The sequence below is a fragment of the Myotis yumanensis genome, unplaced genomic scaffold, assembly GCF_028538775.1.
Source record: "Myotis yumanensis isolate MYYU_CA2020_CCGP unplaced genomic scaffold, mMyoYum1.0.hap1 SCAF_1, whole genome shotgun sequence".
NCBI classification, from domain to species: domain Eukaryota; kingdom Metazoa; phylum Chordata; class Mammalia; order Chiroptera; family Vespertilionidae; genus Myotis; species Myotis yumanensis.
This window is the reverse complement of record NW_027223752.1, coordinates 165,662,019-165,686,500: the sequence shown is the minus strand read 5'-3', so window position 1 is coordinate 165,686,500 and position 24,482 is coordinate 165,662,019. Positions and strand designations below refer to the sequence as shown.

Genomic DNA, 24,482 nt, shown 5'->3' with positions numbered 1-24,482 from the left:
AAAGCAGTGATGTTGCCAACTAACAACTAGAGCTGTGCAATGAGGATCTGTCTCTTCATTAACAATGTCTTATTCACAGAACTCATGCAATGGAAGGAGCACTGGACTCAGAGTCAGGATATCTACATTCAAATTCTAGGTCTGACACAGGCTAGCTATGAGACCTTGGGTAAGTTATTTAAAAATATGATGCACTGAGTGCCTATAAGAAGTTAGATATTATACTTGGCACTTTATATAATCTCATCTAGTCCTCACGACAACTTCAAAGAAGTTATAGTGATCCCATTTTATAGATGAGGAAACAGGATTAAAGAGAGAAAGGAACTAGGTAAATGGATGGCAGACTTTGAACCATGATCTTTTGATTCCACAGCTTTCTTCTTCTTCTTCTTTTCTTTTTTTTTTTTTAACAAGTTCCTTTACTTGAAAAAAAAAATCATTTCAAGCACAGAGAAAACAGACAGCTTAGGTAACAGCCAAGACGTTAGCCCTCTGCCATATTTGCTTCAGGTCTCTCTCCCTCGCTCCTCCAGAGTAAACACTCTCCTCAAGCTGGCAGATTTGTTTTTGTAAGTTTGTTCGTTGTATCTTTTCTGCCTTCATGGGTACTCATAAACAATACACACTGTACTACTGGTTTATGTGCTTCAACTATATAAACAATATCAAATTATATTTATTTCTTGGAACTAGCTTTTCTCACTTAGTTTTTTGTGTGAGATATAATTGACATGTAACATTGTGTACGTAGGAGATGTACAGTGTGTTGGTTTGGTATTATTGTAATACTGTAATATGATTAGTACAGTGGCATTAGCTAATACCTTTACCATGCCACATAATTATCAGTTCTTTTTGGGTTCAGAACAATTAAGATCTAGTCTTAGCAATTCTGATGCGTATAATCCAGTAATGTTGAAGATAATCTCTATGCTGTGCATTAGATATCCAGAATTTATTTATTTATCTATTAGTTGCCCACTTAGTTTTAAGTCTCTTGATTTATCCATGTTGATACATATGATCAATATTATTTATTGTACTTGTTAAATGGTATTCCATGGGTAAGTCAAGGGACTTTTGCTCTTTGCCCTACTGAGTGTAGGACATATTGCCTTGTACATATTCTATGCTAACTGTAAATACGTTCAAGAATTTCCCAAGACTACAGAGTATGCACCTTTTACCTTGACTAGGAATCCCAAGCTGCTCTCTAAAATAACTGCACCAAATTATCTCTTCCTACTGTTGCACAATTATCTAGGCCTTGCTTTTCTGATCAACAAAGTGAAAATAAATATAGCTGCTTCTGAGAGTTTTAGTGAGAACCTGAACATAGAGAAACATGTCAAACACTATATACAAATGCGTTAGCACCAGCAATATACTCATGGTTCTTATGCATGACAACCCCTAGCACCACCATTACCAGCCTGCATACTTCCATTTTCTCAGACCACCTCCACTAAAAAGCATCATTTTTTTGCTAATCTGATCAGAAGATTTTAAGACATTAAATTATTTCAAAAAATGCCATTGCTATGGAAGCAAATAACTAATGCTATTTAATTGCTCTCCACTTGTTTCATGAAAGTGTGTGATACCTTCTGAACTTGAATATAGTCAAAGACTAGAAAATTTAACATATACTGTTTGTGCAGGAGACACTCAATAAATGGGTAACATAAATAATAGTGAATATTTATTGAACACTTACTAAGTACCCAACTGTTCTAAGCACTTGAAAGCCAAATGCATACCAGGCACTATGCTAAATGTTTACTTGCCTTATCTCACTTGATCCTCATAACAACCAAATGAGGTAAGCACTGTCATTACTTTCCTCTTGTAGATGAAGAAATCTAGGCACAGAGAGATTAGTAGACTGCTGTGTGGCAGAGCCAAAATTTAAACCCAGGCAGTCTGATTTCAGAACCTGTGATCTTAACTAATACACCACTGACCCTTGATGCTTACTGAATGAGTGTTGCCTTATATATAAGAGTTAATACTATATTTATTGTGTTAATATCTATAATGCAAGCATTCTTTATTTTTATGGTTAGGCTAAAAATTTAAAACACACTATTTGCGGAGGCAATTTCCCATAAGAGTTTAAAACATGGGTGCTGGAAACAAAACTAAAGAAAATGCAGGAACCCAGAGGTAAGTAGAACACAGATGTTTTGCCTGAGGGTATTTGCTCATAAGGCAAATCTGATCTTTGGTTTTGATAAAGAGGACAGGTTCCAAAGGCCAGGGACTGCCAAAGTATAAAGTCTAATAGAACTCCTCCCCACATTAAGGACTCCCAACAGGCTACACCAATTAGGTAAGGACGAATGAGAATCTCATGAATTCTCAGCTCTGGTGGTCCAGGGCACTATGTAATATTTCAAGTCATTTGGGCTTGTAATGTGCCCAGATACCCAGCACAAATCATCCTGAGAGGAAATGTTATTAATATTATTAACACAGACAATTATTTAAGAAAAAAAGCAGCAGATAATGAAAGATAACCAGACATACAAGGAGGCAAGGCAGCCTCAGGGAGAAGCAGAAAAAATAACAGACAATATAAAGAGACTCATAAAGATCATAGACCCTAGAACTATCAACTACAAAACCACTCTACTTACAATGCTTAAAAAATAAAAGGAAAAGACTGAAATTATTGGCAGGTAATAGGAGGGTATAAAGGGTGACCTAGTAAATTTGAAGATAACAGACTTTATAGAAATGTAAAATGTAGTAAATGAAGTGTAAAACTTAATGGATGGGAGAATTAGAAACTGAATAGTAAGACAGAAGAAATAATGTAGAACCTAGCCTTGAGAGGCAAAGAGAATACAATCAAAAAGTCTAATTAGTACAAGTTTAATCATAATGCTAGAGAGAAAGGGGCAAAAGTAAAATGTTAACAAGGAATATCTAAGACTTTTATAGAACTGATGCAAGATACCAGTCCTTAGACTTAAGACACCTAACAAACCAGGCAAGATAAGTAGACATGTCAGAGTGAAATGAAAACATCACAAAGAGAAAAGTCTGAAAAGCAGCCAGAGGGAAAAAAAGAACAATTACTTTCTTTCCATTAATCTTCACCCCAGGAAATTTTTTTCCATTGAGTTTTAGAGAGAGTGGAAGGGAAGGGGAGAGACGGAGAGAGAAACATAGATGTGAGAGAAACACATTGATTGGTTGACTCCTGCATGCACCTCAACTAGGACTGGGTATTGAGCCTACAAATAAGGTACTTGCCCTTGACAGGAATCAAATCCAGGACTCTTCAGTCTGTGGGCTTACACTCTAAGAACAATTACTTTCAAAGAAGAAACATATTACAGCTGATTTCTCAACAGCAATGATGAATTTAGAAAACAGTGGAATAAATCTTCAATGTGCTGAAGAAAAATAAATTTTGTCTTTAGAAACATCTTTCAAGGATAAGCATAAAATAAAGACATTTCAGGCAAGCAAAACCCAAGGATTTGACACCAGTGGACTCTTACTACAAGAAATTCTAAAGTAGCGATCTCTCTGTTTCCATTTATTTGTCTTTAAGTTATTTTATGAATCTTTTATAGCTTTACTAAGTAGCCTGGTGCACGAAATTCATGCACTTGGGGGGGGGGGGGGAGGAATCCCCCAGCCTGGCCTGTGCCCTGTCACAGTGCAGGAGCCCCGCGATTCATCGCCCCAAAGAGGTAGGCCACACCCACCCATCCAGGGCTCCTCAATGGATTGCCCCAAAGAGGTAGGCCAGAGCCGCGGGAGGCCTGTGGACCCCAGGGCCAGGCCATGGCAGAGGCCTCCGCTGCGCCCCACCCCCGTCCCTGACGCTGCAAGTCCCCGCCCACCCGTGCCTGCTGCATGCAGCCTCCAGCTGATCGGCCTTTATGCTTGAGGGCATCCCAACCATTTGCATATTACCCTTTTATTAGTATAGATTTTACAAGTCTTCACCTCATTAATTCTTAATTATTTTATTATTTTTAATGCTATTGTGAATCAACTTGTTTTTGTAATTCCCTTTTAAGATTGTTTAAGTTAGAAATGTAATTGGTTTTTTTGCATGTTGACTTTGTATCATACTATTTCGCTCGGTTCACTTATTAGCTCTAACAACTTTTTGTGGAGTCTTTATGATTTCTTCCATATAAGAGCATATTATCTGCAAAGAAATAATTTTACTATGTCTTTTTGCAAAGAAATAATTTTACTATGTCAAAAAATAAAGTAGCGATCTCAATATTTTTTTTACATTTTTACATTCTTAAAAAATTGAAAAACCTAAGTAATTTTTATGTATGTTTTATTTGTGAATATTTACCATATTAAAATTGAAACAGAAACTAAAAAGTAATGATCTAGTAATTAGTTTAAAACTAGCAATAACAGCCTGGCCAGTGTAGCTCAGTGGCTGAGTGTTGACCTATGAACCAGGTTCAATTCCCAGTCAGGGCACATGCCTGGGTTGCGGGCTCGATCTCCAGTGTGAGACATGCAAGAGGTTCTGTTCTCTCTTATCCTTGATGTTTCTAACTCTCTCTCCTCTCCCTTCCTCTCTGAAATCAATAAAAAATATATATAAAAAATAAAACCAGCAATAATAAACCCATTACATGTTGACAGATAACTTTATTTTTTAATGAAAAGTAAGTATGTTTTTCAAGACAAAACTATTTTGTGAGAAGACTGGCCACTATTTAATATTTTTGCAAATCTTTTTAATGTATGCATATGTAGCTGGAGAAGGGAGGAGTATTTTAGTGGCCTTTTCAGATAATTGTGTAAATTCTTCTTTGATACTGCACCAAAATGCAACATGTGGTAGTTTCTTAAAAGGTAGTTGCAATGTACAATCTGAAACCATATTCTGTTACATTAAGATCCATTGCTATGTCTAGCATTTTGAATAGATATTTTTTTACCCATACATGGTTTTGTAATATCATGCACCAGTCATTTGGAATGTTGGTTGATGAAATTATGAAGATCTTCCAAACATTTACACATTTCATGATACAAGATGAAAAAATGACATTTGTTGGTGTCACCATCATCTCATCAATTTTCTTAATGTGCTGAGGAACTGTCAACTTGTAATGAGATGTTTTCTAAAATTCTAATTTTTACTAAAAGCTTAATTTTATAATTTATAACAAATGCTCTCAATATTTTCTTTGAAATAACAGGTTTACTGTGTTCTTTTTTGAGAAAATGTTGGCTAGTTTGTCAGTTACTCTTTCAAGCAAAAAAAAATATGTGAGAAAAGCAGCTAGTTCAGTTTGCAACTTAATCACACAAATGCTTTTCCTCAAACAACTCTCATATTTAGTGAAAGTGTTTTATGAGTACTTCCTATTTCATTACTTTCCACTTCATCACACAAACTATTTAAAAAGTGTACATTCCAGGGACCTATGCACCACACTCTGAGCACCTCTGTTCTAAACAAAGCACTTCAGGACAAGGTGATCCCATCAGAAGGTCTAAGATGCAACAAAGAATGACAAAGATGTTGGTAAGGTTAAACAGACATTGACTAAAAGAAACAGCAATAATAATATATTGTGGAATGATAAAAAATGTAAAATATATAGATATAATACTATATTAACCAGGAGGGGGTAAGTCACGCTAAAATATTCCAATGTCTATTATCTGGAAGGAGATGTAAAGCTGTTAACTTTAAATATAGTAATTTCTAGGGTAACCATGTAAAAATTATGAATAAAGTATATGTAATAACTTCTAAAGCAGTGTGGAGAAAAATAGAGTAATAAAAAATAACCCAATCTGATAGAAGGAAAGAAAGGAGAGAAAAAGAAACATAGAATAGTAAGACAAAGAGAAAGCCCCAAACAAGGTGGATTTTAACTCATAATCTCAGTAATTATATCATATAAATGGTCTAAATAATTTGGTTGTCAGATTGTGTAAAACAATAAAACCCAACTCTTGCTATTTATGAGACTAATCTAAGCAACAGAAATGAAGAAATTAAGATGCTAGGAAAAGAGGAATACAAGGACAAAAAAAAGTCATACCCTCAAACAGCCTTTAAGGCAAGGGCTATCAGTGATGATGAAAGTTATTTCATAATCATAATGATAAAAGGTTCCAATGTGCCAGGAAGATAAAACAATTTAAAATATGAATGCCCTTAAGAATACACTGCTGACCAGTCTGTGTGGCTCAGTGCTTGAGTGTCGACTCAGGAACCAAGAGGTTACCAGTTCAATTCCTGGTCAGGGCACATGCCCAGGTTGCATGCTCTGTCCCCCAGTACGGGGCGGGCAGGAGGCAGCCAGTCGATGTTTCTCTCTTATCGCTGTTTTTCTCTCTAGCCCTCTCCCTTCCTCTTTCTCTAAAATCAATAAAAACATATTTTAAAAAATACATTCTTAAAATATATAAACCAAAACTGTAAGAACAGACAAATCCACAAGTATAATTGGAGATTTTAACCTATCTATCTCTCTGTAACTGACAAAGCAAGCAGTCAAAAAACCAGTAAAGATATAGTTTGAACAAAATAACAAAAATAATAAAATTGACCCAATGGACATTTTAAAACTATTCAACAAATACAGAATACTTAATCGCTTTTCAAGAACACATTGAAAAAAATTGACAAAATTTCAAAAGGCTGAAGAATAACTGAATAGTCTGTACACATATTTGTTATCCCAGCTATATTGGTAGTTCCTCAAAGGAATGGAAAGTTTTTTTACTTCTGTATCTTCAGCATTTACCATGGTAACTGGCATTTAGTAAGAACCTCATGAATCTGAACATATTTAATTTTAATGCCCAGTGCATGTCAAGATGGGGTTATGGGAGGGGTGGTTGGCACAGTATTTCTGAATGATTACCAATACCTTAAAAATGTCCAAGTTTTGACCAGCAATTTCCCACCTAGAAATCTATCCTGAGAAAATAGATAGCTATGCAAAGACACGGGGTAAAAAAACTTTATTTATTTACTAGAGGCCCGGTACATGAAATTTGTGCATGGGGGTGTGGGGGGTCTCCCTCAGCCCAGCCTGCACCCTCTCCAATCTGGGACCCCTCGGGGATGTCCGACTGCCTCTTGCAATCCAGGACTGCTGGCTCCTAACTGCTTGCCTGATCACCCCTAACCCCTCTACCTGTCTGCCTGATCGCCCCTATTGGCCTGATCACCCTAACTCCTCCCCTGCTGGCCTGATTGCCCCAAACCACCTCTGCCTTGTCCTGCACCTGGGACCCAGAGTTCCCTCCTCTGGCTGGTTGCAAGCACCAGGGACCCAGTCTTCCCTCCCTTTGGCTGGCCGCAGGCACCTAGGACCTGGGCCAGCTTTGCCTGGGCTGCAGCTGCAGCCACAGGCACCCAGGACCACAGGGTAGGTGGCTTGTCCCTCTCCTGAGCCACAGCCTGGCTGGTCCCCATTCCTCTCTCGCGAGCTCATTTGTGCCTGGATGGTCCCCATTCCTCTCTCCCCAGTGTTGAGTGTCTGAGCCTTTACAGTGTGATGGTGTGAGGGTGTGATGACCATTTGCATATTAGCTCTTTATTATATAGGATTAATCTAGAAGATTTTTTCCAATTGATTTTTTAGAGAGAGGAAGGGAGAGAAAAAGAGAGAGAAGAAACATTGATGTGAGAAAAACATTGATCAATTGCCTCCCATACACTCTCTGAATGGGGATCAAACTCACAACCTGGGTATATGTCCTGACTGGGAATTGAACCTTTTGATGGAAGGGAAGACACTCCAATCAGCAGAGCCACACTGGCCAGGGCTAAAGAACATTATTTATAGTATTGTTTATAATTGCAAAAAAACAAAAAATTAGAATGACTATAATTATTTAAAATATCCCAAAATAGGAGAATTAAGAAAATACTATGTTGTCATTTGAAGTCATAATACACACACAGATACACAGCTACACACACTAAATATATACACATATAGATGCCCCAAAATGGTTATGGATAGTATATATAATAGGGCCCAATTTTGTAGGGAAAAAGCAAAAGCAAACAAGAATGACTGAATATGTACTTAGAAAAGTTAAAAAAATACACCAAAAATGCCCAGAAATTGGTTCTATACTAGATGTACCGGTTAATAATAGCAGATTTTGTAATCAAAGAAAACACGATAATTTCTAGAGAAGCATCACAAGTGCTTTATTCAAAGTAATGTCCATCGCTAGCTACACATTTCCCCATCTTTCAGGTAATTTGTGGATACTGTCCCAATAGAACTTTTCTTGTTTTGAGGCAAACCATTCAGAGACCCAATTTTCCACTTCTTTGCATGTTTTGAAGTGCTGCTCAAAAAGTACGTGTGCCATAAATCGGAACAAGTGGTAATCTGAAGGAGCAAGTTCTGGTGAATACAGCACGTGGGTTAATACTTCCCAGGCAAAATCTTTGCACGTGTCTTTTACTGGTTTTGAAGTGTGTGATGGTGCGTCATCATGAAGCAAAATTACTTTACCATCTAGAACATTCTGGGCGTTTCACGATCAAAGCATGATTCAAATTGATTATTTGTGGTCAATAGCGATCAGTATTAACAGTTTCACCTGGTTTTAGAAGCTCATAATACACCACACCTTCCTGATCCCACCAAACGCAGAGCATTGTTTTCTTTCCGAAGCGATTTGGCCTTGCAGTTGGTGTTGCTGGTTCACCTCGATCATCAACCCATGATTTTCAGCATTTGGGATTCTCAAAATAAATCCACTTTTTATCGCCAGTCACAATTCGATGCAAAAAAGATTTTCTTTTGTAATGTTGAAGCAACATTTTACTGATGACTTATTGGTTTTCCATTTGTCTTTCATTCAGTTGATGTAGCACCCATTTTCCTTCCTTTAAAATCTTTCCCATTGCTTATAAATGATCAGAAATTGTTTGCTGAACAATGTTTAATCTTTCTGCAAGTTGTTTTTGAGTTTGACATGCACCTTCATCCAGTAATGCTTGTGATTGTTGGTCTTCAAACTTTTTCGGTTGACCTGGATATTCTTTGTCTTTCACATCAAAATCATCACTTTGAAAGCATTCACAAGTATCTTGAGATGGAGCATGTTCACCATAAGCTTCCTGAAGTATACGATAACTTTTTCTTCAAAATAAAGTAATGAATTAAAACTTCCTGCAAATGCTCTTTTTGGGCATGAAATTTGACATTTTTAAGTGTAAAAGTATCTATAATGTTAACACCTTCAGAAAATTTGACATATGAAGTTTTGAAGCTTGCTGTCAATACAACAAAATAGCATACATATCAAATCAAGTATATATCAACATATGTGTAACTCCATCTATTGAAAAAAAAATACGCATTATTAACCGGTACACCTAGTACATGTTTTTTTCCTTTTGGTTTACCTATAATTAACAACAACAACAACCATAGAATAAATTAAAAACACTTGTCACAAGTGTCACACATCTTACATTTTGTTGGGAATTTTCAAACAATGGGTTGATTTGTACATTTATAACGTGTTCACTTTTCTGTATGTACATATGTTATAATTTAATAAATTACTGGAAAAATATGATGACTTGGCTAAAGCCTTCCAGACAAATGTTGATCATAGCCTAGCTGTAAACTTGTGGAATAAAAGTCCCAAGCTAAATAAAAAACCTGCTCAATTAGTATATCTAAACTGAGTGTATCATCACTAGCAGAGATCAATAAGAAAAGGGTCAAGTGAGGAGAACCAAATAAACTATGCTAGTTTTTCAATCAGGAAGATTCTAAAAATCTCAATAGGCCGATAACTATGGAAGAAATTGAAGCAGTCACCAAAAAGCTTCCAGCAAACAAAAGCCTGGGGCCAGACAGCTTCACAGGGGAGTTTTACCAAACATTCAAGGAAGAACTAAAACCTATCCTCCTCAGACTATTCCAAAAAATTCAAGAGGAAGGAACACTTCCAAGCTCATTCTATGAAGCTAGCATCACCCTAATACCAAAACCAGATAAAGACAACACAGTGAAAGAGAATTACAGGCCAATATCCCTCATGAACATAGATGCCAAAATCCTCAACAAAATTCTAGCAAATCAGATTCAGCAGTACATCAGAAAGATCATACACCATGACCAAGTAGGATTTATCCCGGGGATGCAAAGATGGTACAATATCCACAAATCAATAAACGTGATACATCACATAAACAAATTGAAAGATAAAAATCACATAGTCATATCAATTGGTACAGAAAAAGCATTAGACAAAATCCAACACCGTTTCTTGATAAAAACGCTCAGCAAGGTGGGAATAGAAGGATCATACCACAACATAATAAAAGCCATATATGACAAACCAACAGCCAACATCATACTCAATGGGCAAAAACTAAAACCAATTCCCCTAAGAATAGGAACAAGACAGGGATGCCCACTCTCACCACTCCTGTTCGACATAGTACTGGAAGTACTAGCCATTGTGATCAGACAAGAAGATGAAATAAAAGGAATCCAAATTGGAAAAGAAGAAGTAAAACTGTCCTTATTTGCAGATAACATGATACTGTACATAGAAAACCCTAAAGACTCTATCAAAAAATTATTAGACTTAATAAATGAATTCGGCAATGTAGCAGGATACAAAATTAACACCAAGAAATCTATGGCATTTCTATACACCAATAATGAACTTACAGAAAGAGAGACTAAAAATGCAATCCCATTTACCATGGCACCAAAAAAATTAAGATACCTAGGAATAAACTTAACTAACGAGGTAAAAGACCTCTACTCAGAAAACTACAAGACGTTGAAAAAAGAGATAGAGGAAGACATAAACAGATGGAAGAACATAACCGTGTTCATGGATTGGTAGAATCAACATCATCAAGATGTCCATACTACCCAAAGCAACCTATAGACTCAACGCACTCTCCATTAAAATACCAACGGCATATTTCACAGACCTAGAACAAACTTTCCAAAAATTCATCTGGAATAAAAAAAGACCCCAAATAGCTGCAGCAATCCTGAGAAAGAAGAACAAAGTAGGTGGGATCTCAATACCAGATATCAAGCTGTATTACAAAGCCACTGTTCTCAAAACAGCCTGGTACTGGCACAAGAACAGACATATAGATCAATGGAATAGAATAGAGAACCCAGAAATCGACCCAAACCACTATGTTCAATTAATATTCAACAAAGGAGGCATGAATATACAATGGAGTCAAGACAGCCTCTTCAGTGTTGGGAAAATTGGACAGATACATGCAAAAAAATGAAACTAGACCACCAACTTACACCATACACTAAAATAAACTCAAAATGGATAAAGGTCTTAAACATAAGACGGGAAACCATAAAAATACTAGAGGAATCCACAGACAGCAAAATCTCAGACATATACCGAAGCAACTTCTTCACTGATACCACTCCTAGGGCAATGGAAACTAAAGAGAAAATGGGACTACATCAAAATAAAAAAGTTTTGCACAGACAATAAGAAGAAATAAAAGGCATCAACAAAACAATAAGAAAGCCCACTGCATGGGAGAACATATTTGCAAATGTTATCACCAATAAGGGTTTAATCTCCAACATTCACAGCGAACTCATACAACTTAACAAAAGGAAGATAAACAACCCAATCAAAAAATGGGCAATGGACCTAAATAGATACTTTTCGAAAGAAGACAGAAAAAACACCAAAAGACATATGAAAACATGTTCAAAGTCACTAATCATCTGAGAGATGCAAATCAAAACAACAATGAGGTACCATCTCACACCTGTCAGAATGGCTATCATCAACAAATCAACGAACGACAAGTGCTGGCGAGGATGTGGAGAAAAAGGAACCCTCGTGCACTGCTGGTGGGAATGCAGACTGGTGCAGCCACTGTGGAGAATAGTATGGAGTTTCCTCAAAAAACTAAAAATGGAACTCCTATTTGACTCAGTGATCCTACTTCTAGGAATATATCCCAAGAAACTAGAAACACCAATTAGAAAGGACATATGCATCCCTATGTTCATAGCAGCATCAATTCACCATAGCTAAGATTTGGAAACAGCCTAAGTGCCCATCAGCAGATGAGTGGATTAGAAAACTGTGGTACATCTACACAATGAAATACTACGCTGCCGTAAAAAGGAAGGAACTCCTACCATTTGCCACAGCATGGATGGAACTGGAGAGCATTATGCTAAGTGAAATAAGCCAGTCAGAGAAAGATAAATATCACATGATCTTACTCATTTATGGAATATAATGAACAACATAAACTGATGAACAAAAACAGATCCAGAGACAGAGAAGCATCGATCAGACCGTCAAACCTCAGAGGGAAGGTAGGGGAGGGTGGGGGGTAAGGGGGAGAGATCAACCAAAGGACTTATATGCAAGCATATAGGCCTAACCAATGGACACAGACAACAGGGGGGTGAGGGCATGAGTGGGGGGAATGGGGGGTAATGTGGGGATAAGGACACATATGTAATGACTTAATCAATAAAAAAATTAAAAACAAAAACAAAAAAAACTATGCTAGTTTTGTACATAACTGAAATGATCATTTGAACAGCCTTTAGATATTAAGGTTGGTTCAGAGTCTTGGGTCTTTTTAAAGAAATATAACATCCATGGTTGCACTGTACCCTAATTATTTGCATATCTGTCATTATCATCCACATTAGGTAGTACATTTCTTAGAAGTACGGTGTGTATCTTACTGGTCTTTGAATTATTTGCAGTATTTAAAATATATATATATTTTATTGATTTTTACAGAAAAGAAGGGAGAGGGATAGAGAGTTAGAAACATTGATGAGTAACATCAATCAGCTGCCTCCTGCACACCCCCTACTGGGGATGTGCCCGCAACCAAGGTACATGCCCTTGACTGGAATCGAACCTGAGACCCTTCAGTATGCAGGCTGACACTCTATCCACTGAGCTAAACCGGTTAGGGCTTATTTGCAGTATTAAACAGTGCCTGATCACATACTCATCAACTTTAATAAGCTTAATGTCTAATATTGCAGAGAATCTATCAACTTTAATAAGCTTAATGTCTAATATTGCAGAGAATCTATCCTATCTAATAATAGACAAACATGGTAATTAACCGTACCTCTGACATGCTTCCCATTGGCTAATCAAGGCAATATGCAAATTAACTGCCAACCAAGATGGTGGTTAACTGCCAACAAAGGTGGCAGTTAATTTGCATACATAGGCGCAATCCTGGGAGGCGAAAGGGATCGGAAACCCAGGTGGCAGGCAAGAGGTGGGGGGCAGGCAAAGGCGGCACTGCCGGCTGCCTTTGCCCACCCCCTAGCAGGTGATCGCCATTGGAAAGCCTGGCAGCAGGCGAGGCAACAACCCCAGGCCTGGGGTGCGGGCTGCCTGGGGCCAGTGATCGGTGATCGCATTGTGGATCGGTGCTGGCTGGCCTGCTTCCCCGAGATCGCCATGGCACCCCCAGCACCTGAGATGCAAAGGTTGGGGATGGAATGACTTTTCTCAACCACATCTGCAAGTATCCTGGGGAAGCCATCACGAACAGTTCACAACAACTGTCTTACTTGGCAAGGAAGAAAACAGTTGGCCACGGAAACAATCCCTTACATCAAAGTTAAGGTCCCTCTGAGTAAAAAAGAATATTTCCAAAGTAAAGGAGGGAGCAGGCAAAAATAATAGGTTCTCATGACTTCCACTGAAGTTTGAGCATATGACAGAGTCAAAACGAACAGACAAATTAAAACAGACAGTGGACATTCAAATGACCCGAATCAACTGTCACTGTTTGTTCCAATAGCAGCAATGCTTATGTGATAATATAGTTTAACAAACATACAAAACAAGTCACATGATAAGAGAGGTTTGGCTTCTAAAGTAAATTGAATATGTTCTTTAAAAATTCTCATGTCCTCCCCTCTGACTATAATTCTTAATTTTCCAATCAGAAAATTACCCCAGGTGATCCAGTAACATGTAGAACTTCAGTAACCTAACTTATTTAAAAAACAAACAAACATCCCAACCATGTTTAAAATATTTAAATTGATATTTTAGGTTTTAAATTATAGAAGATATTTAGATCCAAATATATTTTCTGAATAGAAAATATTTCAGTTTTTGATTTAAAAAAAATAAACATAAAAAAATATATAAGTGACACATTTTCCCAAGGAACTCTGAATTAGTACCTTTCCCTCTAACTTTCTTCAAATTAAGAGAATCTACGGAGTTCCCTATACTGCACAAGTTTTAATGAAAGAAAATAAGACTTTCTAAGAGCATCAAATACATGTTTTGTTATTTACAAACATATACACTCCCCCCCCCCCCCAAATATATTCTTACTGATTCAGAGAGGAAGGGAGAGGGAGAGAGATAGAAACATCAATGATGAGCCCTGGCCGGTTTGGCTCAGTGTATGGAGCGTTGGCCTGTGGACTGAAGGGTCCCAGGTTCGATTCCAGTCAAGGGCATGTACCTTGGTTGCGGGCACATCCCCAGTAGGAGGTGTGCAGGAGGCAGCTGATTGATGTCTCTCTCTCATCGATGTTTCTAACTCTCTATCCCTCTCCCTTCCTCTCTGTAAAAGAACAATAAAATATATTAAAAAAAAAAAAAAAAAAGAAACATCAATGATGAGAGAGAATCATTGATCAGCTGCCTCCTACACGCCCTGTACTGGGGATCAAGCCCACAATCCGGGCATGTGGCCTGACCTGGAATCAAACTGTGACTTCCTGGTTCATAGGTTGATGCTAAACCACTGAGTCACACTGGCCGGGCTCAATTCTAATTTATAAATTCATTCCAAGGACATATACAGCTTGAAAAGCTTTGGAAGTAGTTTTTAAAAAACTAGCTTTTAAGTAACAAGAAAACAGTTATAGAAGAAAGTTTAAATTTAAAAAAAAATTGTTTTGATTTATTCAAGAGTGGGAACATCCTCCATGAAAATGTGTACCTTGACTGTGGATGGTTGGGAGGCCTTATCACATCTTAGGAATTCAAATGCTTTTTACAATGAAAAGAAAGAGAGTTTCATCTCATTTCTCTACCAGGGTAGATGTCTGTCAATAGAAGGTGGACATCAATAAAAGGAGGGGCTTGCACAAGCAATCCAGAAAGTCAGCAATCTATGAATAATCCAGAACCGAGTATTTATCTCCTCTGCCACACACCCTCCCTCCCAGACAGTGAGCAAGATAATTACTCTCAAGTCAAGCTAAGTGCCCCCCAGTCACAGTGGCCCAATGCTGACATACAAAGCATACAAATAATTCTCACTCTGGCATAAAAGTGACAACTTTCTTGGAAGAAAAGCAGATACTGTAAATTTCTCAAAGTCTTCCTGAAACATTTTTTAAAGTAATTTTTACTTCTTTAGAAAAAATGCCATGGGAAACCATCTATAATAAAATGCCTATTCTATAAAATAATTCATCTATGCTAATAAAAGGGTAATATGCTAATTAGACTGGGAGACCTTCCAGATGTTCTTCTGGAGAAAGCCATGATGGTGGTGGGGCCGAGGTAGAGGTGGTTAGAGGCCAAGAGGGGAGGGCAGTTGTGGGTGATCAGGCTGGTGGGGGGCAGGGCCGTTGGGGGTAAGCAGACCAGCAGGGGGGTCAGTTGGGGACAAGCAGGCCATCAGTGGGGGTCAGTTGGAGGTGATCAGGACAGCGAGGGGACAGTTGGGGATGAGCAGGCCAGTGGGGAGGGAAAGTAGGGGCGAGCAGGCCAGCAGGGGGGGCAGTTTGGGGTAATCAGGCTGGCGGGGGGGCATTTGGGGGCAAGCAGGCTGGTAGCGGGGGGGGGGGGGGAGTTGGGAGCAAGCAGACCGGCCGGCAGAGTGGTTAGAGGCAATCAGGCAGGCAGGCAGGCAGGTGAGTGGTTAGAAGCCAGCAGTCCTGGATTGCGAGAGGGATGTCCGACTGCCGGTTTAGGCCCAATCCCTGTAAACTGGCAGTAGGACATCCTTTGAGGGGTCCCAAATTGGAAAGGGTGCAGGCCAGGCTGAGGAACATACCCTCCCCCGTGCACGAATTTCGTGCACCGGGCCACTAGCATATATATAAAATCCTAAGTGACCGGCCAACTAGCCATCTGTAGCTATGACATGCAATGACCACCAGGGGGCAGACGCTCAATGCACAGTCATGGAAACATGGAACAGACTGATGAATCTGTTCCAGGGAAGGGGGGAGGGTGAGGGCAGGAAGAGATTAACCAAAGATCTTATATGTATCCTAGAGGCTCAGTGCACAGATTCTTGCACTGGTGGGGTCTCTCAGCCTAGCCTGTGGGGATCAGGCCGAAACCAGCTCTCTGACATCCACAAAGGGGTTCTGGAGTGCGAGAGGGCACAGGTCAGGCCGAGGGACCCCACTGGTGCACAAATTTGTGCACCGGGCCTCTAGTGCTTATATAAAAATATTTGACTTTTAAGTATTTTTGTCTATTTTAAAATGTTTCAAAATGGGCTAATTTCCCCTATTCTTTCCTTCCTGCCTACCTTCCTCCCATACTACTTACTTAATGGGTTCCAAGACCACTGAGCTTTCTGTTTACCGGCATGGATTCTAATTCCTCATCCATCTATTGATTCCCAGAGCAAGAATAATTACCACACCAATGCAAGGTATAAACACGTCATGAAGATTTCATCCTAATTGCTGTCTGGAAATGCTTTTAAATTGTTTTAAGCTATATTGGACACATAATGAATATTATTTGCCTTACCTGACTCTTTTCCAATCCCCTTTCATTTTCTTTCTATTTTTCTTGGATTTCTCCCTCATTTATAAAGCCTGTGAATGGTACCTTTGAGAATGGCTTAGCATTAGCAATAGCCAATGGATATAAACAGACTGATGACTCATTTTATGGGCAGAATCTGAAATCCCAGAAATATCTACTTGTATATATCTTATTTTTCAATTTAGAGAAATGACATTTGGATGAAAATAACATAATAAAAATAATTCTTCCAAAATGCCAAATATTCTCCAATTCCATCAAATTACTCCTTAAAAGTGTATATTTAGCCGAAACCAGTTTGGCTCAGTGGATAAGAGCGTTGGCCTGCGGACTGAGGGGTCCCAGGTTCAATTCCGGTCAAGGGCATGTGCCTGGGTTGCGGGCACATCCCCAGTGGGAGATGTGCACGAGGTAGCTGATCGATGTTTCTATCTCTCTCCCTTTCTCTCTGTAAAAAATCAATAAAATATTAAAAATAAAGTGTATATTTATCATTCAAATTTTCTGAATAGCAAAAGGCCAAACATTAAAGTGGGTACTCAGTGTTGATGAGACAAAACATGTCCTAATTTTCTGTTTCCCAGAGATGAGACTGGTATCATGTAGGCACTAAAGTACCCAACTCTTGAATTTCATGAGAAAATTTACTAGAGTTTTAAAGTTTTTTATTTAAGCTGCTATGTTACTTCTGTAGTAAGTAGATGCACAGTTTTATGAATAATTCTTTTATCTCCTCAATTTTGAATATTACACAAAAATATATAAACAGTATAAGATGATATAATTCCTCATCACTTGTGAGATAAACGAAAAGTAATTTTGGATTCGTTATTGGCCTTTCTTGCCAAGCTTTACTGCTGCATTCTTCTAAACAGTGTTTTGCTTGTTCATATTTTCCCACCTGAAGTATCACTTTTTCCCTCCTATTTAATTGCATAGTAGGTTCTCCTCCAGCGCTTTCTGTTGAAGAAGGAAAGTCTCACAGAGTAACCAACACCGCCCACAGCTGTGTTCCACAATGGCTCCGTGCTGCTAACATTACATCTTTTGGAGGATTTGATCAGAGCTCCCTAACTGCTATAAACACTGGCGTTATTCATAAAACGTGCAGAAGGAAGGATTTTCAGCAGGGTTTCTTTACCTGTTTCCCCACCACAAAACAGTGAAATAAACAGAATGGGTCATGAGTTGCTTGGCCTGTAATGCAAACTCACAGAGTGACAAGTCAATAAAGAGCCAATCTTCACCTCTCCAGCCACACAGAGCCTCCGAGGTTAGAGGCAAACACAATGTGGATATGTCTGCACAGGGAGTTTAATGCTCCTCATTATCCAGCTATTGTGTGCAAACACTATGAAGCCAGTAATCTAAATCATCAGAGTCTAATAACTGGCTACTAAACTGCACACAAAGTTCAAAAGTTCCCTCACAATGGCTTACTTATTTACACTTAAAGGTGAATAGCCATTTTTCAATGGTAACAAAATGATGCCATAGCTAAAAACTTGTAATCACCTCCATGAATTTTAATAAACTTCTGATGAGGGAAGTTCTTCAGAGTTTGGGAGAAAAAAAAAATCTGATAAAAAAATAAGTACCTTAATCCACAACTCACTTTTCTTCTTCTGATTTAAAATTTTAATCAATTTCAGAAATAGGTTGCACCTTTGAAATACCATATAGCCCTAGCAGGTTTGGCTCAGTGGATAGCGCATTGGCCTGTGGACTGAAAGGTCCCAGTTTGATTCCAGTCAAGGGCATGTACCTCGGTTGCAGGCTTGGTCCCAGCCCAAGTCAGGGTGAGTGCAGGAGGCAACCAATTGATGTGTCTCTCTTGCATCAATGTTTCTCTCTGTCTCTGTCTCTCCCACTCTCCCTAAAAATCCATGGAAAAATATCCTCGGAAAAGGATCAAAAACAAAAAAAAACAAAAACAAAACAAAATGAAATACCATATAAGAATCCCATGATGTATTTTAAACTAATTCCTTCTTACCACAAACAAAACAAGATCCCTAAAATTTCACTATATAATATTACCCTAAAATCGCATAGTTGGGCCGGCTTTCTTACTTTCACTTTATAAGTCTCAGAAATACTAAGCCCAAATGAAGTAGTCAGTTTCTGGTGGTCCCGCCTTCCAGTCTTCCCACACTGGTATAGTCCTCTCACAGAATGGGTAGGCTGACTCATATGACTAATAGGATACCATGAAAACAGGAGTTTGGACATCCAAGTGAGGTCATAAGAGACAGTGCTGTCGTTAAAGTCACTCGCTTTGGGGGCAAGCCAGCTGCTACATCATGAGGACATCAAACCTGCCTTAGGAAGAGGCCCATATGACCATTAATTGGAGCCTCCTGTCAACAGCCAGTGAGGAACTGAGGCCTCCTGCCAACAGCCACGTGTGTGAGCTCACAGCACATTCTCTAGATCTGGACTTTTAAAAACTATCCCTGGGCAGCAGCTTGACTAGTCAACCAAATTTCTAAACTACAGGAAGCAAGAAGTAATAAAAGTTTATTGCTTTAAGAAGTTAAGTTTTAGGGTCATGTTATGTCGAAACAGAAGATATACCAAGTATTTATCTCAGGTATAAAAATAAATATTCAGAATTTAGGAGAAATCATATTTTACAGTTATCAGTACTTAAAATAGCAAATTGTAACAGTCATTTCCATATTTCACATTTGATTAAAAGGAACAGATACCCAAAGACAATTATGAGAATCAGTTGTATGTTGATTCTTCAAATCAATAAGTACTTCTCATTCTTGATCCTTATAGCTCAACTTTTGGCATTCATTATAATACAGCTGTAAATGGATTTAATTACTCAAGCTCACATAGCTTGCCTCTTGAATATTTACATCATCTCACAAAATGGATATTTTATCTTGTCATAGTCAAGTACATATCAAGTACAAACATTTTATCTTTTAATTCAGGAGGATCTATTTGAAAAATAGAACAACTTGCATGAAGTGCAGGAAAATATAGCCTTTGTAGAATCTTCATTTCCAAAGGACTCAAAACCCAAATGACTATACTCCTATTGTCTAATGTTCAAAATCTGTACAATATCCTAAAAGAGCATTAATACTCAGGTAAATAATAAATAATGCACAGCCCTAGCTGGTTTGGCTCAGTGGATAGAGCATCGGCCAGCAGACCAAAGGGTCCCATGCTCGATTCTGGTCAAGGGCACATGCCCAGGATTGTGGGCTTGATCCCCAGTAGGGATTGTGCAGGAGGCAGCCAGTCAATGATTCTCTCTCATCATTGATGTTTCTATCTCTCTCTCTCTCTCCCTCTCTCTTCCTCTCTGAAATCAATAAAAATGTATTTTAAAAAATAAATAATGCACATTTCCTTATATTTACAAGAAGATATACTAGAATAAAAAAATAAACAAAAATAGTAACCTACAGGGAAAGAAGTGTAAAGATAGAGGGACAGGGATGGAAGCAAGACTTACACTCTTTCAACTTTGGAGTCAAGTAAGTTTTACATATTCAGAAAATTAAATTTCTAAAATTAAATGCAAGTTGAAAATAAATGGTAATGAATGAAACTCAAGGTGTATCATGCTAGTGACACAGCTACACTGAAAAAATGTTATTTCAGGTGACATTAGGAGGACAGCATTTTAGTCAGACATGCACAGTGGGTTTATTTTATGAATAAACAGACTGAGAAAAATCTAATCTTTAGCTTCATTCAATAGTTTTATCAACTGGAAATATGAGTATAAACTCATAATTTGTTTCTTCACAAAAATAACTATTTTCTAGTTCTGGCTATTGTAAAGGCCTAGCAATGACTTCCTAGTAGCAATGGGCACCTCTAGAACCAGACTGTGATTCCTAAAAACCCTTCTTTACAAAAAGGAACCAAGTTTCCTTGAAGGAATGATTAATTCCAGGCAGGTCTGTGGCAGAGAATAAATAAGATAAACTGGAAATATTTATACCAGAAAGTAAGAAAGCTATCAAAGATGAATAGGAATGTGTTAAAATCCAGAAGACAACTGGATTTGAGTTCCCATTGACCAAGATGGGACAAATTGAACATTAAAATAATAAGGAAAAGAGGTAGGGGAGAGAGAGATCTTTCCAAAATCAAAACTCAACAATCACCACAGGAGGTAAATATGGCATCAACTCAACCAACTTTGTATACTGCAGTTTGGCAACCAATCAGTGTTTCTCTTCTCTCCCTCTCCCTTCCTCTTTCTCTAAAATCAATTGAAAAACATATTTTTAAAAAGGCACCAAGAGACATAAGTATTTAGACTCTGATTCAAAGAAACCAGTGGGCATAAGATCTTACTGAGACAAATGGAGAAATCTTAATATGGACTGGGTATGAGATAATAGAAAGAAAATATGTTCACATGTTTAATGTAGATAGTGGCACTGTGATTATACAAGAAAATTACCATATTTTTAGAGCTGCATATAAAAGTATACAGAGGTAAAATGACATTAGGCTGAATTTGCTTGGAAATGCCCTACTCAGAAAAATAGAACAAAAAAGATTAGGTCAAGCAAGTATGGCAAAATTAAATCTTCTGGTGTTAAATCTATAAGGTAGTGAAAGTTTATTAATTTATTATTTTGTTTTGAATTTTCATAATCGAGTATTTTAAAAATATTTTATTGATTTCAGAGAGGAAGAAAAAGAGAGAGAGAGAGAGAGAGAGAGAGAGAGAGAAACATCAATGATGAGAGAATCATTAATAGGCTGCCTCCTGCACTCCCCCTACTGGGGACTGAGCCCACAACCTGGACATGTGCCCTGACTGGGAATCAAGCTGTTACATCCTGGTTCATACGTCCATGCTCAACCACTGAGCCACACTGGACTGACCATAATCAAATATATCTTTTTAAAAAATATATATTTTTATTTCAGGGAGGAAGGGAGAGGTAGAGAGAGATGGAAACATCAATGACTAGAGAGAATCATTGATTGGCTGCCTCCTGCACTCCCCACACTGGTATCGAGCCTGCAACCCAGGCATGTGCCCTGACAGGGAATAGAACCGTGACCTTCTGGTTCATAAGTCGACGCTCAACCAACGAGCTATGCGGGTTGGCCATAATCAAGTACTTTTTAAAAACGTTTGTAATATGCATCTTATCCAGAATGATTTACGATGATAAAACACAGTCAGCATTAACAAGAAGAAAACATATAACTAACACTTATTGAAAATGGAGATTCTGGTCTCATCATTAGGATAATAAACACAAGAAGTAGAATAAGGTTGGAGAAATAATGGTGTGTTCAGTTTTGGAAATGCTATGTTTGAGGTACCCCTGGTCCATCCAGTCAGAACTTTCTAGCAGATAACTGGGCAGACTATTCTGCATCTGGGAGATCTGTGAGCTGGAAATAAAGATCTGGTAATTATCAATTCATAATTTTGAAATCGAAAGAGTGAATGAGAATATTTACAGAAAAAGAACAGAGTAGTGGGCCGACAGTAAGAAGAGAAAGTAAAAGAAATCCTTAAAAGAAAAACAAACAAAAAAAACCACACACAAAAAAGAAAAACAAAAGTAATAATAAGAGAGAATCCCTCGAGTGTAGTATCAAGGAAAATGGAATAGAAAATTTCAAAAAGGGCCTGGGGTAAACAACATGTCCAGTACAGCAGAGGATGACCATTACCAGAGCTGCAGCATGGGCGCTTGGTGCATTTCAGGATCTTAATGAGAAGCCTCAGAAAAGTTTCCAGCACTGAAGCCAGAATGATAGCCAGTGAGTTTAAGAATAACAACTGGAAGTACATATGAACAATAAGTTTTGAGAAGTCAGAACGAGAAGTTGTATAACCTTCCTTTCATGGGCAGGGTAGGGGGAGGGAGATGTGATAAAGGTGAGGATGAAGGAAGGCACAAGAGGGGGAGCTGATCCTGAAAATAAGGAGGGACACTGTGCTTCTTCTTGGAGCCTGGAGGACAAACTATAAGGACAGATTCAGTTCTGGAACTCCAAAGAGTAAATCCAAACAAACAGGGGTCACACACCTAGTTAGTAGCTCATGGTGACATATGCTTCAACCCATGTGCTGAGCCTTTGGCAACCACATTTTTAAAAGCTGCAATACTCTAAATCACAGAGGTACCAGTGATACGAATATCCATTTTATAAGCTACAATGGCAAGAGTGGGAAGAGAGAGAAACATTACACTAGGTCTCCAAAGTGTTTATGTATTTTGATATTACTATAGCCCCATAAAATGACAGGAAATAATAAAAGGCAAAGCATTTAAAATTTCCATGTGGTTGTCAGTAATAATAAGAGTGCCTAAGTGTTTTCAGTAGGTACATATTCTTTTTAAACACTAGAAGTGTGAGTAGTTTGATCTTTAGGGAAAATTATAGTCAGGAAATATCCAAAAGGTTACCATGATATAGTTAAATTATCTCTGCCTATCACAGGTTAAAGAATATTTAAATTCTGGAAGTTCAGGGTCAGCTTTTCTAGATAACAAATCTTAAGTACCTTCCTATATTCACTCAATTAGTGATCTTGGGCCTTGATAACACTGCAGAGAGAAACTTTCCAACTATCATTCAAATCATATCTAAAAAGGTGGTCATAAATATTTTAAAACCTAAGTGAACTAATAAGACCTAGACCCATTAAGGATAAGATCTTTTACAATAAATTAAATAAAACAATTTATTGAAGTCTGGACTCAAGATAAGCTAGATTTACTAGCTGACCTTTTATTCATTTAAAGAACAAAATTAGCTCTAATTGCATTAGAATGGAATCCAGTAAATTTTCCCAAGTCTTCTAATGTGGCATCCATGTAAGAACTGCAGTAATTGTTTACAAGTAAGATGGAAATGCTTTGATTATAATCTTCCCACTTGTTTTACTGTGTAGTAAAAGCATTTCCCAAAACCTAAAGACAGTTTTTCTGATAGTATACTATTTTTTTCTCTTAAACACACTGCATCTTTTTGTTAATGAACAAACTACAATGTGCCAACAGAAGAAATTATACTTGGAGATTTCATCATAATTTTAGGTCAGTAAAAATGAGAGAGTAAGATAAGAAGGTCAACACTTCCTTGTCTATAATAATCAGAAAAGGGCTGAAGAACTGAATAAGAACATTTTTAATATCTGCTTCCTCTCGAAATTATAACTGAGAATTATAGGTTTGGATCTGTTAAATTTATAAGTGCAATAAAGTTGTAAGAATAGTGGGTACATTCCACAACTTGTACTCTAGTTGTTTAGCTGCTAGGAAATTTCATTTGTAATGTTACCATCTTTCACTAACATTAAAAATAGCGATAAACTTTAAATATACATTCTTAAGACTTATTAGTGATATTTTTATTTAGCTTCTAACATAGACAAAATACCTATGATGTGTTTCAGTACCAGTGGCAAGTCAACCAGGGCAAAACAAAGCTAGCAACACTGTTTAATCTTTTCTTTTCCCCTTGAATCAAAAGCAGTTTTATTGGAAAGAAAACAAATTAAAAATAGAAAAGCGAAGGGCCTTTCTTTTGTGACAGGATAATGCTCTGAAATGTTCCTTAACTTTACTTCTAAGGATCATTCTTTTTAAACCAACTAGTTTCTTTGCTCTGCTTCTCTAGCACGCTCTTACAAAAATACGAAATCTGCATTTTCCCAAAATAAAATAAAGTACAAATTAAAAAGATCAGTTGTT

General features: G+C 37.8%; 1 protein-coding gene across 2 annotated transcripts in view; it reads right to left on the bottom strand.

Moving 5' to 3' along the window:
- TAF3 (TATA-box binding protein associated factor 3) overlaps positions 1 to 24,482 on the bottom strand; it is a 177,726-nt gene that overhangs the window by 5,192 nt on the left and 148,052 nt on the right. The gene's annotated exons all lie outside the window — the stretch shown is intronic.